Raw genomic sequence first — 22110 nt, forward strand, 5'->3', positions numbered from 1 at the left:
ATGGACTGACCAATTCAGGCTTTCCGTTTTGAAAAGGAGGGAGGATAATTTCATTTTTATTTAAATAAATACTAAAAATGAAGTTTTTCAATACGGCATTGGGTTGTTGAACCCAAATGTCGAACAGAGCAATTGTGCAACAAGGAATATTTATGTATCTGTATTTTAATGTAAAGTTCTTTCCTTCCAACTATAGGAGTCACACGACTGAATTGAAAATGTGGAAATAGTCTAAATTTGTTTGCAAAAAATTAAATAAAACAAATCTATATTATTTAAATTATTTCATCATTCCTATTTATAGATGCTCTATCCTCTAGGAATTTTAGGGAAGAAAGATGTCTTGCCAAACAGACTCTTGGCAACAGCGATATACTTTCAAACAACAGGTGTGCAGAGAGCCAGTGTGGTGTAGTGGTTAAGAGCAGTGGACTCGTAATCTGGGGAACCGGGTTCGCTTCCCCGCTCCTCCACATGCAGCTGCTGGGTGACCTTGGGCCAGTCACACTTCTCTGAAGTCTCTCAGCCCCACTCACCTCACAGAGTGTTTGTTGTGGGGGAGGAAGGGAAAGGAGAATGTTAGCCGCTTTGAGGCTCCTTAAAGGGAGCGAAAGGCGGGATATCAAATCCAATCCAAACTTAAGTTGCACATAAGAAAGTAGAATCATAGAATCATAGAATCATAGAATCATAGAGTTGGAAGAGACCACAAGGGCCATCGAGTCCAACCCCCTGCCAAGCAGGAAACACCATCAGAGCACTCCTGACATATGGTTGTCAAGCCTCTGCTTAAAGACCTCCAAAGTAGGAGACTCCACCACACTCCTTGGCAGCAAATTCCACTGTCGAATAGCTCTTACTGTCAGGAAGTTCTTCCTAATGTTTAGGTGGAATCTTCTTTCTTGTAGTTTGGATCCATTGCTCCGTGTCCGCTTGTCTGGAGCAGCACACTCCATCACACTCACTAAGATGTGCTAGTTAGCAAGTATATATTGATCTAATAATTAGATTTTTTCTATCTTGAACTAGGAGTATCAAATTTCAAAAGCAGCATTTCAGCAATTTGAAATTAAAATTTTAATTCTGAAGTTATTGAAAACTTCTCATTCGTTCAACTTATTTATTTATTTATTTATTACTGGGTGCATACAAATAGCTTTATCCACATTCTTTCCATCTGCAGAGAAAGGGTTTTTTGTTTCATTTTTTGCATTATTGGAAATTATGGTGCATTTGTCAGAATAAGAGCTAGAGGGAGGACTGCTGTGATGTGCCTTTACGCACCAAATCCGGTGCTACATTGTGCAGTCCCTGTTTCAACAATGCAAAAGTTACCTATGATATTAGTTTCAGCATATTTTAACATAAACTAATTTTGACCAGAGTATGATTAACAGCCTGCCAAATGCCATACAATTTTCACTTCTCCCCAGCTTCAAATGTCACTATTTTACAGATCACTAGATGCCTTTAAAGATTGCAAAGTTTGATATTTAGTGATGCAAATAAAAGGTTGGTGTTTATTAATCCCAATCCTACATTTTGATTTTTCTCTCCAAATGCACGCATGTCATGAATGCTGACTGTACTCTCCCACTCAACTAATTCAGAGTAAATAACCCTTTACCTGCCTTTATTTACTGGCTATGAAACAAACAAGTTTTGTAACTGGCTCTCAGCACAAAACTGATACATATATTAATCGCCCTGCCCCAAATCCTTCAGAGTAGTTGGAGCCACCTGCTCAGAACCTCGTGACAATTTTGTCCTGGGTTTGCTGCTTCAACATGTTGCAAAAGCAGTTTGATGAGCCTTAATAGAGGGCTCATTCAAAGTTCAAACTTGGCTGTAAGAAAGCAATCTTTCCCAAGGCTTTAAAGGAAGCCTTCTAGATTAGGCAATGATGCACAGTAGCTGTGCAGGTCCAGTTTCACAATATGAAAGCACAAGAAGCCAGTGCTGAATGGTTTAGAAGCAGGATATGCAATTTGGGGCCTTAATATTCTTAAATGTCAAAATCAGTGAGGTCAGTTGAATGACTATTCTTTTGTAGCAACAAGTGGATGTTGTAGCTCCTGAAAGCAATGCATTTTAGTATTATGAAAACAGTGGTGGCCTATTGGGATTATCTCCTTTCTAAATTGTCTCTCAGCATTACAAGGATCAGTCTGGCATTTCCAAACATTTGCAAACTGCATAATTCTTCCGCAGGAACTGATTTCCATCTTAAATGCCATGGCCTGCATCCTAGATACTGAATGTTGTATATTAGACACCGATTCTCTAACTATAGGGATGTTGGAGGATTCTGTTGAAAGCAGGCTATCAAGTGGATTTCCTTCCAGCTAGCCACACACATTGTGGCAGAGACTCTTACTCTCAGACAACATACATCCTTATTGACCACACATAGATATGCTATACATACAGGAACCAACTCACCATTGTTTTCATCTCAAACAAGAGATTAGTTTTCTTTACTTCCATTTCAAATATTTCTTCCTCTGTAATAATTGGATTGTATGGTCTTCTTGGAATTTTTTACTGAAAGTAAAAAAAGAAAATGAATATGGTTCTTGCTCCTGCTTTGCTTGAAGTGAGCCATGAAGGCGTATTGTGGTTCATGTGGAGGACCGATTCTCATATTGGCATTAGACAGTCACCTTTCCTCTTCTTCTCAACACTTGCAAAAAAACTTTTCTGCTTAGGCAAACCTACCCAGGCATGTAAAGTTGACGTACATTTTAATCTGTAATTTTCATTTAAATTATAATTTTACCTGTTGATTTTATTCCTATTTTAAATTAAAAACTTGTTTTTAACTTTATTTTTTATTGGCAGTTTTGCATACATTTCATATTCTTTGTAAAGTGCTTAGCCTTTTAAATTTACAAATATGTATATTTTGTTAAATAAATAGATAAAATAAATATTTGCAGAGTTCACCTGAGTTTTAGGACCTACAAAATCTAGCTAATGACTCAAATCCAATCAAATGGGCACCCAGTTATATTTAAGGATCTTCCTTATATTTCATGCTCTTTCGTGCACAAGCACAGGGTGGGATGAAGGCAACATGTTCCTAAGTGTCCAAAACATGCTAGTTTCCCCTTCTCTTGTTGCCACGTTCAGCAAATGTAACTTACTCCCCGTCTCTCCATCATTTGACACATCACAGTCCCCCCTGGCCAGTATCTCATCTCTGACTCTAATATTGGAGAAGACCTGCCTGGCTTCAAGCAGGGTGGGGCAAATGCAGTGCTAGGTTCTGATGGTCTAGTTGCTTGGGAGTTTGAGCAGATTCCTAGCAGCCTTGCATTGTGCCAAATCCTTTCCTGCTTTCAGATCAACCCACCATCCCACAAAGCCTTCACACCAGCCCCTTTCCTTTCTTTGGAAAGTGTCAGGGAGCAGCTGGCATGGGGGTGTCAAGAAGGAGGTTTGTCCCTTCCACTCCTTCTCCCTCGTCATTGCTCAGTTGTCCTGATTAACAGCATGCTGGGTTCCCAAGCCTGGGGACTCCCCATGTGGTAAGCAGTTCTCCTCAGGACTCCAAGGAATGATCTAGATGGGAAGAGTCTCCTTTCCTGGTTAATCCAATGTGAGCTTGGGGGAGACCTCACCCATCTCTCCTCCTAGCCAAGCTCTGTTCCCCATTTGTCAGATGATGCTTTCTGCTCTGGCCAAGTGCTACTCAGCTCCACCAAGGAGCTCCCAGGCTCTGCCTCCTATCAGGGTCAAAGCCTTGGCCACAGAGGCCAGGATTGGCAATATACTCTCAACCCGTCTTGCCCTGGTGAGCAACCTGGCCACTGAATTCTGCACCAGCTGAAGTTTCCTAACTTTCTTCAGAGGCAACCCCGCATATAACGTGTTGCAGTAATCTAACCTAGAAGTACCGACAGGACAGATAACAGATCGGGTGCAACTGGGCCACTAGCCCAAGCTGATGGAAGGCACTTTGTGCCACCAAGCCCAGCAGAGTCTCAAGCAACAGCAATGGATCCAGCAGTAGTCCCAACTGGAAGAACGAGTGGGTTGCTGGAAGACCTGATGGCTGACAACTTGGAGGAAAGCAGTCAAGAGACTCTGGGTCCTTCCCCCCCCCCCTTAAAGATCTGGCCCAGTAAGCAGTAGTGAATTAATTCCCTTTCCTTATTTTTGAATTTCTACAATTTTATCTATGCAACGCTCTCAGGACTTGGACTTGAATAAATAATTTCCTCACATGGTTTTATATAGCTGTGAATATCTTGCTATGAAGTTGTAAATCTAACTTATTCTAGACACTTATTTTAGACACTTAGACAAATATCAACAATCTGAAACCGCCTACATCAGTCAGATTAATAGAGATGCATAGACAATAAAAACATCCCAAACCACAAACCACCAGCAGGTTATGCAAAAACCTAAGATTTCATTTGCAGATAAATTATTCAGTGCAACCGTGAGTCAAACATTCTATTTAGTGTATTTCTGGAGGTCAAATTAGTACCAGTAATTTTCCATTGCATTATCATGTTTGCTAATATATTAGAAACCCTTCTTGCAGTAATGGCCTCTGTTAACTCATTTTGTTGTGTTAGCAAATAACACAAGCTTTGTCCCACACAATTTATAAGCTGTTAGGGTGACATTTGCCAGTATGGTGAGAAAGGAGCTGATAATGGAACCAAAATGTTCAAGGAAAAGGGATTTGTGGGATTATATCCCCATGTAGTATTGCACAATGTGGTTTCCTTGTTTATTACTGTCCTCAAATGAGAAGGCTGGGGCAGATGGAAGAGGTCATAGGTTGTCTTCCAAGAGGCTGTTCTGTGATTCTACACAAGTGTCCTGCTTGGCAGGGGGTTGGACTTGATGGCCCTTGTGGTCTCTTCCAACTCTATGATTCTATGATTCTATATTTCCTTCAAAAAGACTTTAAGAATAATGTTCCTCAAATGCTGCCACAAGGGCCATATGAGGTGCACAGATGCATTGCCACTGATTCAAACCGCTGGGTGTAAGATGGACTACAAAGGTTGCACTCTGAGGTGCTTCCACTCACACAGGGCGAAAGGTTGCTGACGGCCTTCTACTGCCCCTGAGAAGAGGCTCTAGAGTTTGGCTGTCCCTCCAGAGCAGCGTCTTCAGGGAGGATCCTGCCCTGGTTGGGAGAAATAATTGAGCTGCTGATGGTGATGGCGATGATTACATTTATTAGCTGACCTGCACCAGCAAGTCCCAGGGCTGCTACAACAATTTAAAATTCAGAATCGAAAACACTCCAAACAGATTAAGGTGGCAGGAATAGGGTCGGCCCTGAAAAGACGCATCTCAGGCCACTGTGGCCCAGTTTGCACGTAACACGAAGCCAAAACATTGGATTAATGTGAACAAACAAATCTGTGGCCTCCCAAAGAGAACATTATTTGCTTTTTAGATTTGTGGGGTGAGTTAAAATATGAGCTTGGGTCAGACATAACATTAAGGGCTTGTCCAGACTTGTCTTCTGCCTAGAAAACATGGATCTGAGTGGTTTTCCACTTGAACCTTGCTTTCTAGGCATGAGCCCAAGAAGTCTTCTCTTTGTCCTGCTCCTTTCTCAGGGAAAACCAGCTCTTTAACGCTAAATCGGAGCAAATGTCAACCTGGAGAAACCCCGATTGCAGTTTGCTCCCATTGGGTGCTAAAGAGAGGTTTCCCCCGGGGAAGTGTGCCCCAGCGTTAAGCGAAAGCTGGCTCAAGTGCAGCGGGAGCAGGGGAGGAGCAACGCAACTCCTGTTCTTGGCTCCAGGAGGCCCCACGTGGCGCCTTTGTGCTGAGACACGGCTTGGCGTTCTGGGCGCACTGGATCTGGATGGGCAGAAGGGCTCTCTAGACACAGAGTGCAGTCTTTGGGGTGAAGCCAAAATGCTCACTAGAAATAAAATGCAGAGAATCCCAATGATCAGTTTTGTGCTTCTCAACATATTCATTACATTGATGGAAATTCTGAAGAGAGTACAAATGCATTCGAAATAACTAAAGCTGACTTTGGGAGAGTCGGAAACGAAATGGCAGAAGAGGCTTGAATATTCATGAGTGTGGAATGATTTAGCCGATAGGGGAGGGAATCATCCTGGCTATATTTAATATAACCTGCTTGGTTTCTGAACTATTACTGTTTGAGAACAAAAAATATGGAAAGATGGTAAGTGTAAATAGCCCCCAAACATAGAATAACCTAAAGCTATGCAGTCCAAGCAACTTGCAACTTTTAATTTGGGACAGCTTTCGGTGACTGCAGTAAAGTGAGGGGAAACAGGGAAGGAAGGATTATTGTTAGACGTGTTTCAGCTCTCTGAAATCTGATTTTATTTGGAAATTTTACATCTTTTAACCTATTGCTACCATCAGGATGGGTAATAACTTTAAATAAACGATTTGCAGAGCAGACCTGAAGCATTTGTGTGTGGAAGCTAATTGTTAAAATATACTTCTATCCCAAGGCACGCCAGACCCTGCAGTTCAGTTCATTAATAATAATGATAAAATGATTTATTGCAACATGTGAATTCTCAATACATTTCAGTAATAGTGTGTCTTGGTCTATTAAAGCAGTTAGTATAAGGATGCGGGTGGCGCTGTGGGTTAAACCACAGAGCCTAGGGCTTGCTGATCAGAAGGTCGGCGGTTCGAATCCCTGCAAAGGTTTGAGCTCCCGTTGTTCGGTCCCTGCTCCTGCCAACCTAGCAGTTTGAAAGCACACAGTGCAAGTAGATAAATAGGTACAACTCCGGCAGGAAGGTAAACGGTGTTTCTGTGCGCTGCTCTGGTTCGCCAGAAGTGGCTTAGTCATACTGGCCACATGACCTGGAAGCTGTACGCCGGCTCCCTTGGCCAATAAAGCGAGATGAGCGCTGCAACCCCAGAGTCGGCCATGACTGGACCTAATGGTCAGGGGTCCCTTTACCTTTTTACAAGGAAAGTAATAGAAATAACAATCTACATGCAGTTTTCTTGTTTTGTTTTTCAAAATGGGAGTATTGTCCATGTTGGAAATATTTAAACTCCTAGTTGTAAAGGTTTCTAAAGGCAATGCAGCTCAGTTCTCTTAATCCTGGACTGAGCCAGAAAATGGAATCAAATCAGCAGTTGCTCATTTGAGGAGGACCATTTTGAAAGTGTTTGCTTTTGCATGGTCTCAATTTAAATCGATTTACCATCAGCGGCATAATCAAGAAGTCAGAGGTTATTGGCAGCATATTGAACAGCTGGAACGTGTGCAGAGGAGGGAGACCAAGGTGATGAAGGAGACCAAGCCTTATGAGGAATGGTTGAGGGAGTTGGGTATGTTTAGCCTGGAAACAGGAATCTGAGAGGTGATATGAGAGCCTTCTTCAAATACAGACAATCCTTCTTTTACACGGGAGTTTTCTTCCGGACCCCCACATGTTTTGATGAGTATGCCTAAGTCTGCCCCTGCCATTTTTGTGATGTTTCAATAACATTTGGGGGCTACTTCTGGGTTTGGTGTCATGCGCAAGTCATTCGGATGCGCCCAAACTGGGAGTTGCCTTTATCCAAAGGGCTGTCATGTGGAAGATGGAGCAAGCTTGTTTTCTCCTGCACTGGAGGGTAGGACTCAAAACAATGGATGCAAGTTACAAGAAAGGAGATTCCAGCTACACATCAGAAAGAACTTTCTGACAGTAAGAGCTGTTTGACAGTGGGACCGTCTCTCTCGGAAGACGGCAGGCTCTCCTTGCTCTGAGGCTTTCAAGCAGAGGATGGACGACCATCTGTCATGAATGCTTTAGTTAAGATGCTGGCATTTCAGGGGGTTGCACTAGATGACCCTTGGGGTCCTTTCAGCTCGATAATTCTTTGATTCTATGATAGTACTGTGATCCGTTATCTCAAATTTGGGATTTCTGTGGTATTGTCTTCAGTGGTAAAGAGCTGGTTTTGTGGAGAAAGCATCAGAGCAAACCAGAAAACCAAACAAAAACGGGTTCGGATATGAAGCTTTAAAGTACAAACCTATGCCTAGAAATATGACACAAAAGGAAGTATGGGTGAACCCTAGCTGGGAACACTTGAAGGAAAATTAAATAGAAAAAAGAGGGGGCTCAAAAGGGGTAGAATCATAGAATCATAGAATCCTAGAGTTGGAAGAGACCACAAGGGCCATCAAGTCCAACCCCCTGCCAAGCAGGAAACACCATCAGAGCACTCCTGACATATGGTTGTCAAGCCTGTGCTTAAAGACCCCCAAAGAAGGAGACTCCACCACACTCCTTGGCAGCAAATTCCACTGTCGAACAGCTCTTACTGTCAGGAAGTTCTTCCGAATGTTTAGGTGGAATCTTCTTTCTTGTAGTTTGGATCCATTGCTCCGTGTCCGCTTCTCTGGAGCAGTAGAAAACAACCTTTCTCCCTCCTCTATGTGACATCCTTTTATATATTTGAACATGGCTATCATATCACCCCTTAACCTCCTCTTCTCCAGGCTAAACATGCCCAGCTCCCTTAGCCATTCCTCATAAGGCATCGTTTCCAGGCCTTTGACCATTTTGGTTGCCCTCCTCTGGACACGTTCCAGTTTGTCAGTGTCCTTCTTGAATTGTGGTGCCCAGAACTGGACACAGTACTCCAGGTGAGGTCTGACCAGAGCAGAATACAGTGGCACTATTACTTCCCTTGATCTAGATGCTATACTCCTATTGATGCAGCCCAGAATTGCATTGTCTTTTTTAGCTGCCGCGTCACACTGTTGGCTCATGTCACGTTTGTGGTCAACCAAGACTCCTAGATCCTTTTCACATGTACTGCTCTCAAGCCAGGTGTCACCCATCTTGTATTTGTGCCTCTCATTTTTTTTGCCCAAGTGCAATACTTGACATTTCTCCCTGTTAAAGTTCATCTTGTTTGTTTTTGCCCAGTTCTCTAATCTGTCAAGGTCGTTTTGAAGTGTGATCCTGTCCTCTGGGGTGTTAGCCACCCCTCCCAGTTTGGTGTCATCTGCAAATTTGATCAGGACGCCCTTGAGTCCATCATCCAAGTCGTTGATAAAGATGTTGAATAAGACCGGGCCCAAGACAGAACCCTGTGGCACCCCACTAGTCACTCTTCTCCAGGGTGTTGGAGCACAGCTTGCAAGCAGGAGCTGCTGTTGGAGGGTATTTGGACCCCTTCTGGGAAACTGGTACTTTCTAGCCAAAAGTGATGAGCAAACCTGGAGAAGTTTCAGTTCAGCCCTGTGTGAATGCCTACACCTCTTCTATTCCAGCGCCCTGTTCCTTTAAAGGTAAAGGTAAAGGGACCCCTGACCATTAGGTCGAGTCATGGCCAACTCTGGGGTTGTGGCGCTCATCTCGCTTTATTGGCCGAGGGAGCCGGCGTACAGCTTCCGGGTCATGTGGCCAGTATGACTAAGCTGCTTCTGGCGAATCAGAGCAGTGCATGGAAATGCCATTTACCTTCCCGCCAGAGCGGTACCTATTTATCTACTTGCACTTTGACGTGCTTTTGAACTGCTAGGTTGGCAGGAGCAGGGACCGAGCAATGGGAGCTCACCCCATCGAGGGGATTCGAACCGCTGACCTTCTGATCGGCAAGCCCTAGGCTCTGTGGTTTAACCCACAGTGCCACCCACGTCCCTTCCTGTTCCTTTACACACATACAAATAGGTTTTTAAAGCTACCCACCTCCACAAAACAGACCAGGTTTACTAGACATTCATTTTTTAGCAGTGTTCAAACATGATTTGAAGAAAAAGAAAGAAAGAAAGTTGCCAGCTGGCAACATCCAACAAAACTCAAAGTTAATAATAGACTTAACAACACAAATAAGTGACCTCTCACTTGAAAATAAAGAACTGGATAAATCTGTACAAGAACTCAAGAGTAAATCTATCAAACAAGAGGAAATGACGAAGAAATTGCAAATGGAAAATAAGGACATTAAAAAATCACAAGATTCAACGAAGGAAGAAATTAACGACCTAAAGAGAGCCCATGAAGAGCTGCTAGATGATTTATCATTGATGGACATGCGTCAGAAGGAGATGGTCCTCTGCTTCCGAGGTATCCCACAAACTCATGATGAACAAATTCAAGAGAAACTATCACAGGAGATTGCAAACTGGTTGGGAGTAGAGGTAGAAGAGATGCTATTGGATATTGATAAAATTTTCAGGATCAAATCAGGAAGATCGGACACTTATAAAGGGGCAGGAGATTTTTTTTTTTTCAACTCAAGACTCTTAAAGGACAAAATATTACATCAAAAAGGACAAGCGAAGCTAATAATAGAAGATAGGCCTATCAAGATATTTAAGGAAATCCCCACAAGAATTTTGAAGAAAAGGCAGAACTATAAAGCAGTAACAGAAGCACTCAAGAAGAATTCGATTAGATTCCGGTGGGAATTTCCTGAGGGCATCACCTTCACATATAAGGACAAAAGAAAAAACTTTTAGATCAGTAGACGAGCTGGGAAAATTCTGGAGGAAGTACAAAAAAGAACTAACTGGAGATCCAACATTGGAGCGAGAGGAAACAACGCAGACGCCACAAGAAGTATAGAGAGACAAACGGGTATTAAGGGGGGGGGAGAGAGATTGGAAGAAACATAATATCAAAATCCTAAAATTTCTGAGTTTTTTTCTTTTCTTTTTTTATTTACTCAATGAAACCACTGTAGATAATAAATAAAGATTAATGAATCTAAAAATTATATTTTGGAATGTTAACGGTTTAAATGATAAGAGGAAGAGAAATAAAATAGAACATGTATTGAGGAAATAACATTGGGATATCATATGCTTGCAGGAGACCCGTGTGACTAGAAATCACAGAAGGGTTTTAGAAAACAAGAGATTGGGTCAAGAATTTATATCCTCAGATGTAAAAAAGAAAAGGGGAATTGTGATCTATGTGAACCCTAAACTAGACGCAAAAAATTTTTTTAAGGATGATGAGGGTAGATTATTAGGGGTAAAAATAACAAAAGGTAAAGAACATTTCATTATAGTAGGAGTTTATGCACCGAATGGTAACAAAACAGAATTCTTCAGAAAAGTAGAAGTATACTGGAATTTATAGAAGAGGAAATAATTTTGATGGGAGACCTAAATGGTGTCACATCATTAGAATTAGATAGGACAGAGAGAGAAAGAAAATCAAAAAAAGGAAGACTCCCAGATACCTTCTTTCAGATGGTAGAAAACTTAAATTTGATTGACGCATGGAGATATAAAAACACAGGAGAAAGACAGTATACACATTTCTCAGAAGTAAAAAAATCAGCCGGCAGAATTGACAGCATATGGGTATCAAATAACTTAACAACTAAAATTAAAAAAGCAGAAATACAGACCAAAATTATTACAGATCACAACCCAGTCACATTAGAATTAAAGGAATACAAGAAAACTAATAAAAGATGGAGACTTAACGAAAGAATATTAAATGACGAAAAGATTGTTAAAAACGCACAAGAACTAATGAAAGAATTTATTTTTTTAATTAAATAAAGAACAGGATACAGACATCAGGACAATATGGGATGCAAGTAAAGCTTTCATAAGAGGCTTTTACATACAACAAAGTGCAATAAGCAAAATCATCAGAGCTAGGAGGGCAGCAGTTGAAGAAGGAGCAAAAAGGGTTTTCTTATGTATGTGTGTTTCTTTGTGGCTGATTAGCTGTTCTCCCTGTGCAACGGTCAGAGGGGGCAGGGTTTCTGTTGAGGCAGGTGATTAGCTGTGGGAGGAGCTTATCAGAGCTAGCAGGGCAGTTTGACCCATCTTTTAGATTTAGGGGAGCTAGTCTCAAACGTTTGTTGGGGGAGACCTAGGTTTTTTGTGGGGGAGTTATTTATCCTGTCTTCATGCTTTTTATGATGGAGGACCGCTGTAGCCACCCCCAACGACACGATGGAGGGGGAGGGAACAGCTGCAGTCGCCTGCAGTTCCTGCGCAATGTTTGCCATCTTGCCAAAGGTTGCAGGCAGCTTTACCTGCAGCAATTGTATGTTGATTGCCCTTTTAAAAGACAAAGTCCAGCAACTGGAGGAACGTGTAGCTACGCTCCAAAGAATTAGAGAGCTGGAGCTCTTCTTGGAAGCAACAGAGCACACCGTCTCCACCAAGGAGGAGACAGGGGACTCCCCTGAGAAGGAGGCTAGTTCACCAACACAGGAGCCAGATATATGGAGAAACGTGACTCAAAGAAGTAGGAGGCCCAGGGTTCGTTCTGATTGTTTAGAAATACACAATCGCTTTGAGGTCCTCTCCCCCAGCATGGAAGACGCAGAGCAGACTCCATTTGAGGATCTCTCCCTCATTGCAGTAGATCAGGTATATGAAGACGAGCAGCAAAGTCAGTCCTCAGGGAATGTGCAGGCGACCTTGGAACAGACAGCTCATGGAAGAACCCCGACCAAACCTAAGAGGAGGCGTGTAGTGGTGATAGGGGATTCCCTACTGAGGGGAACAGAAGCAGTGATCTGTGGGCCTGACAAGATGTCTCGGGAAGTGTGCTGTCTCCCCGGGGCTAAGATCCAAGATGTAACTGAACGACTGCAAGGAATCATAAAACCCACTAACAAATACCCCTTCCTCTTGGTTCATGTGGGAACCAATGACACTGCAAGCAATAGCCTCCAGAAGATCAAAAGAGACTACGAGGCTCTCGGCAGGAAATTGAAGCAACTAAATGCACAAATTGTCATCACATCTGTCCTCCCAGTTGAACGACGTGGCCCAGGGAGAGAGGGGAAAATAGTGGAAGTGAACAGCTGGCTTCGCAGATGGTGTAAACAGGAACGGTTTGGATTCTTAGATCACGGACTGCAATTTCTTGAAGATGGACTTCTGGCAAGCGATGGGCTGCACCTCACAACGGTTGGGAGAAATGTTTTTGCCAAAAATCTAAGAAACCTCATCAGGAGGGCTTTAAACTGACTAATGTGGGGGAGGGAGACAGTGCTCCTGAAGGTAGGAGTCTATCACCTGGCTTGAGAGCAGTACATGTGAAAAGGATCTAGGAGTCTTGGTTGACCACAAACTTGACATGAGCCAACAGTGTGACGCGGCAGCTAAAAAAGCCAATGCAATTCTGGGCTGCATCAATAGGAGTATAGCATCTAGATCAAGGGAAGTAATAGTGCCACTGTATTCTGCTCTGGTCAGACCACACCTGGAGTACTGTGTCCAGTTCTGGGCACCACAATTCAAGAAGGACACTGACAAACTGGAACGTGTCCAGAGGAGGGCAACCAAAATGGTCAAAGGCCTGGAAACGATGCCTTATGAGGAACGGCTAAGGGAGCTGGGCATGTTTAGCCTGGAGAAGAGGAGGTTAAGGGGTGATATGATAGCCATGTTCAAATATATAAAAGGATGTCACCTAGAGGAGGGAGAAAGGTTGTTTTCTGCTGCTCCAGAGAAGCGGACACGGAGCAATGGATCCAAACTACAAGAAAGAAGATTCCACCTAAACATTCGGAAGAACTTCCTGACAGTAAGAGCTGTTCGACAGTGGAATTTGCTGCCAAGGAGTGTGGTGGAGTCCCCTACTTTGGAGGTCTTTAAGCAGAGGCTTGACAACCATATGTCAGGAGTGCTCTGATGGTGTTTCCTGCTTGGCAGGGGGTTGGACTCGATGGCCCTTGTGGTCTCTTCCAACTCTATGATTCTATGATTCTAAGATGATCATCCAAATGTCATAGAGCAAACAGCACGCAGACCTAGTGGTGGGAGGAAAAAATCCTTAAATAAGAGACACGGGGTGAATGATTAATGGACTTCAATGTCTGTACACTAATGCGCAAATCATGGGAAATAAACAAGATGAGCTTGAGCTCTTGGTACAGCAAACTAAATATGACATAATAGGCATCACTGAAACCTGGTGGGGTAAGTCCCACGATTGGAATGTAATAATGGGGGGATACAATCTATTTCAGAGAAACAGACCAGACAAGAAATTAGGAGGAGTGGCGTTATATGTCAGGGATGTGTATACCTGTGAAGAGATCCAAGATTTAGAACCTCAAAGCCAAAGTGAGAGCATTTGGGTCAAAATTAAGGGAGAGAAGAATAACAGAGACCTCATTGTGGGAATTTACTATAGATCCCCAAGCCAAACGGAGGACATAGATGATGCCTTCCTGAAACAGATGGCCAAGCATGCAAAAGGAAGGGAGATAGTAGTAATGGGGGACTTCAATTACCCGGATATTTGTTGGATGTCAAACAGATTCCTCACTGGCCTTGCAGACAACTTCATTGTCCAGAAAGTGGGAGAAGCAACAAGAGGAACAGCCATTTTAGATCTGGTCCTAACCAATGTTGATGACCTGGTTAATGAGGTAAAAGTGGAAGGATCATTAGGCGCGAGTGATCATGCTCTTCTGAAGTTTACTATACAGAGGAAAGGAGCAGCCAAGCATACTAGGACTCAATTTCTTGACTTTAAGAAAGCCGACTTCATAAAACTTAGGGAAGTGCTGGGTGAGATCCCATGGACAGTAATACTAAAAGGAAAGGGAGTTCATGATGGCTGGGAGTTTGTTAAGAGGGAGATACTAAAAGCACAACGTCAGGCAATACCAATGAGATGGAAACATGGAAGGTGCCTAAAGAAGCCAGGGTGGCTATCTAAAGAACTTTTAACTGAGTTAAGATTAAAAAAGGATGTGTACAAAAAATGGAAAAGGGGGGAAACCACCAAAGAGGAATTCAAACAAATAGCCAGCACATGTAGACACAAAGTCAGAAAAGCTAAAGCACAGAATGAACTCAGGCTTGCTAGAGAGGTTAAAAGCAACAAAAAAGGCTTTTATGGATATGTTCATAGCAAAAGGAAGAACAAAGAAACAGTGGGGTCACTCAGAGGAGAAGATGGTGAAATGCAAACAGGGGACACAGAAAGGGCTGAACTCCTCAATGCCTTCTTTGCCTCAGTCTTCTCCGATAAAGAAAACAATGCCCGACCTGAAGAATTTGGAGCAAATGATTCAGCAGAGGAAACACAGCCCAGAATAACTAAGGAGATAGTACAAGAATACTTGGCTAGTTTAGATGTATTCAAGTCTCCAGGGCCAGATGAACTGCATCCAAGAGTATTAAAAGAACTGGCAGATGTGATCTCAGAACCACTGGCAGTCATCTTTGAGAATTCCTGGAGAACAGGCGAAGTCCCGGCAGACTGGAGGAGGGCAAATGTTGTCCCTATTTTCAAAAAGGGGAAAAGAGAGGACCCAAATAATTACCGCCCAGTCAGTCTGACATCAATACCAGGGAAGATTCTGGAACAGATCATTAAGCAAACAGTCTGTGAGCACCTAGAAAGGAATGCTGTGATCACCAATAGTCAGCATGGATTTCTGAAAAATAAGTCATGTCAGACTAACCTGATCTCGTTTTTTGACAGAATTACAAGCCTGGTAGATGAAGGGAACGCAGTGGATGTAGCCTACCTTGATTTCAGCAAGGCATTTGACAAGGTGCCCCATGATATTCTTGTAAAGAAGCTGTTAAAATGCGGTCTTGACTATGCTTCCACTCAGTGGATTTGTAACTGGCTGACTGACCGAACCCAAAGGGTGCTCATCAATGGTTCCTCTTCATCCTGGAGAAGAGTGACTAGTGGGGTGCCACAGGGTTCTGTCTTGGGCCCGGTCTTATTCAACATCTTGTAATTTTTGTTATGATTATGCATTGAAAATAAAAAAAATAAAAAAGAAATAGAAAAGGATTAGCCCACCTGCTGCTCAAGTGGAGATCCAAGACTGATGTCTGATCAGTGGCATCGTCTGTAATGTATGCACCCTCTGTGACTGTTCATAAAAACTTTTATCTTGGAAAAGAAAGAAAGAAAGAAAGAAAGAAAGAAAGAAAGAAAGAAAGAAAGAAAGAAAGAAAGAAAGAAAATCCTTTTGTTAAGACTGCGGAAATTTTCAGTAAAATGAAAACAAATTGCTCTAAGTAAACCATTTGTCACAGTCTGATTACTTTGCTGCCACACTGGGGACGCCAATTTGTCATGCTAGATCACGGTAGCGGCAGGCTGAATGTACAAAATGGCAGGCTGCTTTCTGGCTCTTTGCTTTAAGCCATGAAAGAGAACCTGGGTCCCCTCACTCAGTCTTACCTCATGGGCCAAGAGCACATTTTCATGTCCATTCTGAGGGGATGGGATGCCAATGCAGCAAGTCAGGGTAAGGTGAGAGGATGGTGACTTGTTGACCATTCCCAGCTACATATCAAGAAAGAATCATAGAATCATAGAGTTGGAATAGAGTTCTCACTGAGCTGATAAATCTAGATTGTATGACTTTCACACTGCACACGGGAGCTTGCCTACTTGAATGCTCCTCCATACAAAAAAAAATCTAGCTTAACCATATCCCTGGCATGTTAGGGTTTTGTTTTCATTTAAAGTATGTTCAGGGACATTTGAAATGGAAAAGCAACTAACCGAGCTAGCCCCCAGATACCATTTGAAAATTCAAATCATGGCTTTACTTTCTTTTGGCTCAGCCGTTATTTGAAAGTTGCCCCAAATATGGTATTGCAACCGTGGCACATGTGTTGTAGATCTGAGATCCATAGATGCCATCCTCACCCCACCCCACCCCAACACCTTCTTAATGTCAGCCCAAAGAAGTCTTGCTCTTCAAATATCATATGTATAAAAAGATACACCTCTAAACAAAACATGTAGCCTTGAACCACTGAGTACAGATTGTTTCGGGTCTTCTACATCCAGTGATCCAGTGTGGCATAGCGGTACTAGTAGGACCCAGGAGACCCCCCTGCCATTAAGCTCGCTAGGTGAATTTGGACCAATCTCAGCCTAAAGACACCTCACAGGAAATGGTAGAGTGGCCAGAACAAGCTATCCCTCCAGGAACCCACTATTCCACACAATGATTAAACTCAGGATCCCAGTCCTCTTCTTCACCATCCCACCCTAAATCGGTGGTGATGGAGCAACCATCTATGCCGCCTTGCTCTCCTTGGTAGAAAGGTGGGATGAAAATGTAAAAGCTGTTCCACCAGGCCTTTGGCCAAGGCACAGTCTGACCCTCTCTCTACTTCTGTAATCTTCATAGAGCTCTAGCCCAATGGTTGCCATTAATTTGATTCTGAACTGATTTTAGAATGTATTTCAATTACAGTGGTACCTCGGGTTACATACGCTTCAGGTTACATACGCTTCAGGTTACAGACTCCGCTAACCCAGAAATAGTACCTCGGGTTAAGAACTTTGCTTCAGGATGAGAACAGAAATCATGCTCCGGCAGCGTGGCGGCAGTGGGAGGCCCCATTAGCTAAAGTGGTGCTTCAGGTTAAGAACAGTTTCAGGTTAAGTACAGACCTCCGGAACGAATTAAGTACTTAACCCGAGGTACCACTGTAATTGACTGTGATTTTATGTAAATTGTGCTATTTTTACTGTTGTTAGCCGCTCTGAGCCTGGCTTTGACTGGGGAGGGTGGGATATAAATAAATTTTATTATTATTATTATTATTATTATTATTATTATTATTATTATTAAACATACTAGGCATCTGCCACCCACCCTTGGTTCTTCAAATGATAGCACAGAACAGAGCACAAGGATTCTGTGCAAAGGTTCAGCCCCTCAGATCTCTTAAATAGGAGAGCTAAGAAAGGTCTTTCCTTGAGTGGAAAGATGGTGAAAACAAGAAGAGGGGTACTCAAATATTATGCCTTATCCTATATTATTTTAGGCATGACCTGCTTTATATGATTCAAATACTTATTTATACTATGCAAGTTGGGTTTTCTATCTTTCTTCTTTTGCCCATTCATGGATGTAACATAATCACCACACCATTGTCCAATACCGGTGTTTGCTTTCCAATCAGGGCAGTTGAAACCACAACCTTGTCCAGAAATTTCAGAAGGGCGACTCTTTGGCCACTAGGTGGCCTAGTTGTCCCTCTTACTACACTGTTGTTCACCACTCCCCCAGAGCTAATGGGCATTTTGCTTTGAAGCAGGGCACGCAGTTATGGTTTTAGGCATTTCCCCCATGTACTGTTTTCTGCATGGTGCTGTTTTCACATGGGCTTTCAACAATTACATTACGCCATTGCTGCCTCCACCAACCTGTCACCCTCCAGACATTTTAGAAGACAAATGCATGGAAAGTGATTTATAGGGTCATGGCTTACAGGTTCTCTTGCCCCGGGATGGGTGAGAGGCATGAAAGGTTTTTATTCCTTTATACTGATGTTCATATTTCCTCTCTACACATGACTGGAATCATGGCTGTATTTTCAACCCCACCTGTATTCTCCCCTTTCTAATGCAGAGGAAAATAACGATTTTTGGTAGTTATCCAGGTTCTTCCAGGTGGAGAATTCCTACTGCTGGAGGCTGCAGTGAGGCACTTAGTTCCTCCAGGACATGCAACAGGCAGCAGTCCAGGAGTAGCCCCAGTAGAGTTGGAAAGGACCATGCTGTTGTTGTTTAGTCATTTAGTCATGTCCAACTCTTCGTGACCCCCTGGACCAGAGCATGCCAGGCACTCCTGTCTTTCACTGCCTCCCGCACTATGGTCAAATTCATGCTGGTAGCTTCGAGAACACTGTCCAACCATCTCATCCTCCATCGTCCCCTTCTTCTTGTGCCCTCAATCTTTCCCAACATCAGGGTCTTTTCCAAGAGAAAGCTGGACCATAAAGAAGGCTGATCGCCAAAGAATTGATGCTTTTGAATTATGGTGCTGGAGGAGACTCTTGAGGGTCCCATGGACTGCAAGAAGATCAAACCTATCAATTCTTAAGGAAATCAGCCCTGAGTGCTCACTGGAAGGACAGATTGTGAAACTGAGGCTCCAATACTTTGGCCACCTCATGAAAAGAGAAAAGACCCTGATGTTGGGAAAAGCTACCAGCACGAGTTTGACCAAACTGCGGGAGGCACTGGAAGACAGAAGTGCCTGGCGTGCTCTGGTCCAGGGGGTCACGAAGAGTTGGACACGACTAAATGACTAAACAACAACAACATAGTTTGCTATGGTCGACACAGTCAAAGGCTTTTGCATAGTCAATGAAGCAGAAGTAGATGTCTTTCTGGAACTCTCTAGCTTTCTCCATAATCCAGCGCATGTTTGCAATTTGGTCTCTCGTTCCTCTGCCCCTTCGAAATCCAGCTTGCACTTCTGGGAGTTCTCGGTCCACATACTGCTTGAGCCTACCTTGTAGAATTTTAAGCATAACCTTGTTAACGTGTGAAATGAGTGCAATTGTGCGGTAGTTGGAGCATTCTTTGGCACTGCCCTTCTTTGTGATTGGGATGTAGACTGATCTTCTCCAATCCTCTGGCCACTGCTGAGTTTTCCAAACTTGCTGGCATATTGAGTGTAGCACCTTAACAGCATCGTCCTTTAAAATTGTAAATAGTTCAGCTTCCACTGGCCGTGTTCTTAGCAGTGCTTGCTAAGGCCCATTTGACTTCACTCTCCAGGATGTCTGGCTCAAGGTCAGCAACCACACTACCTGGGCTGTACGAGACATCCATATCTTTCTGGTATAATTCCTCTGTGTATTCTTGCCACCTCTTCTTGATGTCTTCTACTTCTGTTAGGTCCTTACCACTTTTGTCCTTTATTATGGTAATCTTTGTACGAAATGTTCCTTTCATATCTCCAATTTTCTTGAACAGATCTCTGGTTTTCCCCATTCTATTGTTTTCCTCTATTTCTTTGCATTGCTCGTTTAAGAAGGCCTTCTTGTCCCTCCTTGCTATTTTTTGGAAATCTGCATTCAATTTCCTGTATCTTTCACTATCTCCCTCGCATTTTGCTTGCCTTCTCTCCCCCGCTATTTGTAAGGCCTCGTTGTACAGCCACTTTGCTTTCTTGCATTTCCTTTTCATTGGGATGGTTTTCGTTGCTGCCTCCTGTATAATGTTGCGAGCCTCCATCCATAGTTCTTCAGCCAATCTGTCCACCAAATCTAAATCCTTAAACCAGTTCCTCACTTCCACTGTGTATTCATAAGGGATTTGATTTAGATTGTATCTTACCGGCCCAGTGGTTTTTCCTACTTTCTTCAGTTTAAGCTTGAATTTTGCTATAAGAAGCTGATGATCTGAGCCAGTCAGCTCCAGGTCTTGTTTTTGCTGACTGTATAGACCTTCTCCATCTTTGGCTGCAGAGAATATAATCAGTCTGATTTTGATGCTGCCCATCTGGTGATGTCCATGTGTAGAGTCGTCTCTTGTGTTGTTGGAAAAGCGTGTTTGTGATGACCAGCTTGTTCTCTTGGCAGAACTCTATTAGCCTTTGCCCTGCTTTGTTTTGATCTCCAAGGCCAAACTTGCCTGTTATTCCTTTTATCTCTTGATTCCCTACTTTAGCATTCCAATTCCCTATAATGAGAAGAACATCCTTCTTTGGTGTCACTTCTATAAGGTGTTGTAAGTCTTCATAGAATTGGTCAATTTCAGTTTCTTCAGCACCAGTGGTTGGTGCATAAACCTTTTGCTTCCAGGCATATCCACAACTGAGCGACCTTTCGGCTTTGGCCCAGCTGCTTCATCAGCTCTGAATCTACTTGTACTTGTCCTCCACTCTTCCTCAGTAGCATGTTGGACTGGAGAGCCTTGCCGGTTCCTCCTCCAGGTGGATCACGTTTGGTCAAAACTCTTCACTATGACCTGTCCATCTTGGGTGCCCTGCTCGGCATAGTTCATATCTTCGCTGAGTTAGTCAAGCCCCTTCGCCACCGCAAGACAGTGATCCTTCATGGATTACTGCCTTGCTCTGGATTATTTTATAATAATAATACACTTCCCTCCACACTCAGTCCTGAGTGTGCAACAGCCTAAAGGGCCCAAAATAACCCAAGCAGAGAAATGCAAATAATGTCACTGATTGTACAGGTGACCTGCAAAACTTGCCCTACAAAGCCTCAAGTTCCAATCCCCTATAATGAGAAGAACATCCTTCTTTGGTGTCAGTTCTATAAGGTGTTGTAAGTCTTCATAGAATTGGTCAATTTCAGTTTCTTCAGCACCTGTAGTTGATGCATAAACTTGGATTACTGTGATGTTAAAAGGTCTGCTTTGGAGGCGGCGCGAAACAAGCAATGGCGGTCCTCTTCGCGCTGTGAAGAGGGGCTCCGCAGAAAAGGGTCGTTCGCTGCGGCAAAGCGACGACCCACTAAGATAAACCACGGGCAGAGTGAGCTCGTGGCCGTGGGACTCGGCGGGCACCTGGAGCGACCCCCAAAACGAAGAAGGGACCCCGTAAGGGGCTCCGGAAGCGTGGAGGGGAAGCGGTGCTGTGAGTTCATCGCTCTTTCTGCGGGAGCGAAGCCGCGCGGCTGTTGCTGATGAGCGCTGACCTTTCTTCCTTAAATATTGGATTACAAATCATCTACTCGTGAGTAAGAGTTGTTTTACATTGGATTACAAATTTATGAATTCGGCTGAAAGCGGGAGACGAAAAAAAGGAAGTCCGTCTTCCGGCAAGGCTTACAGATCAAAGGCAAAGAACTGACAAGCTGGCAGCAGTGAAAAGGGATTTTAAAACTTTTTCAAAACATCGTGCGCTGGAGGAGTTGGTAACCGAAAGGAAAGGCAAGTCTTTTCTCTCTTTTCTTTTACTTTTGGGACGATTTAAATTGAGAACTTTCCTCCCTCTGTGGACTTTGTAAACTGAAGAAACCAAACCTCGGGCTGACAGAGGGGAAGTGAGCTGTCTTTGCGGATACAGTATATATTTGAAATTGTCACATTGTTATATTGGGGCGCTATTGGAAGATACAATTAAGCAACTGTAACTTGCACCTCTTAGAAGCAACTAAATGGTAACTGGGGAAAGGCTCTGCAAGTGGAAAAAGTTTTCAGGACTATTGTTAAGTTATTTAGCTGCAGGGACTTTAATGGCGGCTAAACTTTTCTCCTTCTCTCCTGAACTGTAACAATACTCCCTCTAGTGGAGTTTGGGATTTACAAATTCCTGGGAACTAACTTTGTTTTGGCTCTCAGCTGTTTTGTTATCTACATTGAGGCCTGTCTTTCCCATGGAACATTTGACAACCTGACCTTGACTCATAGACAGGTGTGGAATGAGTGGCCCTCCGAAAAC

The 22110-nt window shown here is 43.2% G+C and overlaps 1 long non-coding RNA gene across 9 annotated transcripts in view; it reads right to left on the reverse strand.

Moving 5' to 3' along the window:
- The window catches only part of LOC309535362, a 183976-nt gene that overhangs the window by 38722 nt on the left and 123144 nt on the right, over positions 1–22110 (reverse strand). For all 9 annotated transcript variants that reach the window (XR_014221211.1, XR_014221212.1, XR_014221213.1 and 6 more), the window contains one exon: positions 2443–2544. This is a non-coding gene — a long non-coding RNA (uncharacterized lncRNA). The remainder of the gene's footprint in view (positions 1–2442; positions 2545–22110) is intronic.

The sequence above is a fragment of the Podarcis vaucheri genome (genome assembly GCF_965113315.1).
Source record: "Podarcis vaucheri genome assembly, chromosome: 1".
NCBI classification, from domain to species: Eukaryota; Metazoa; Chordata; class Lepidosauria; order Squamata; family Lacertidae; genus Podarcis; species Podarcis vaucheri.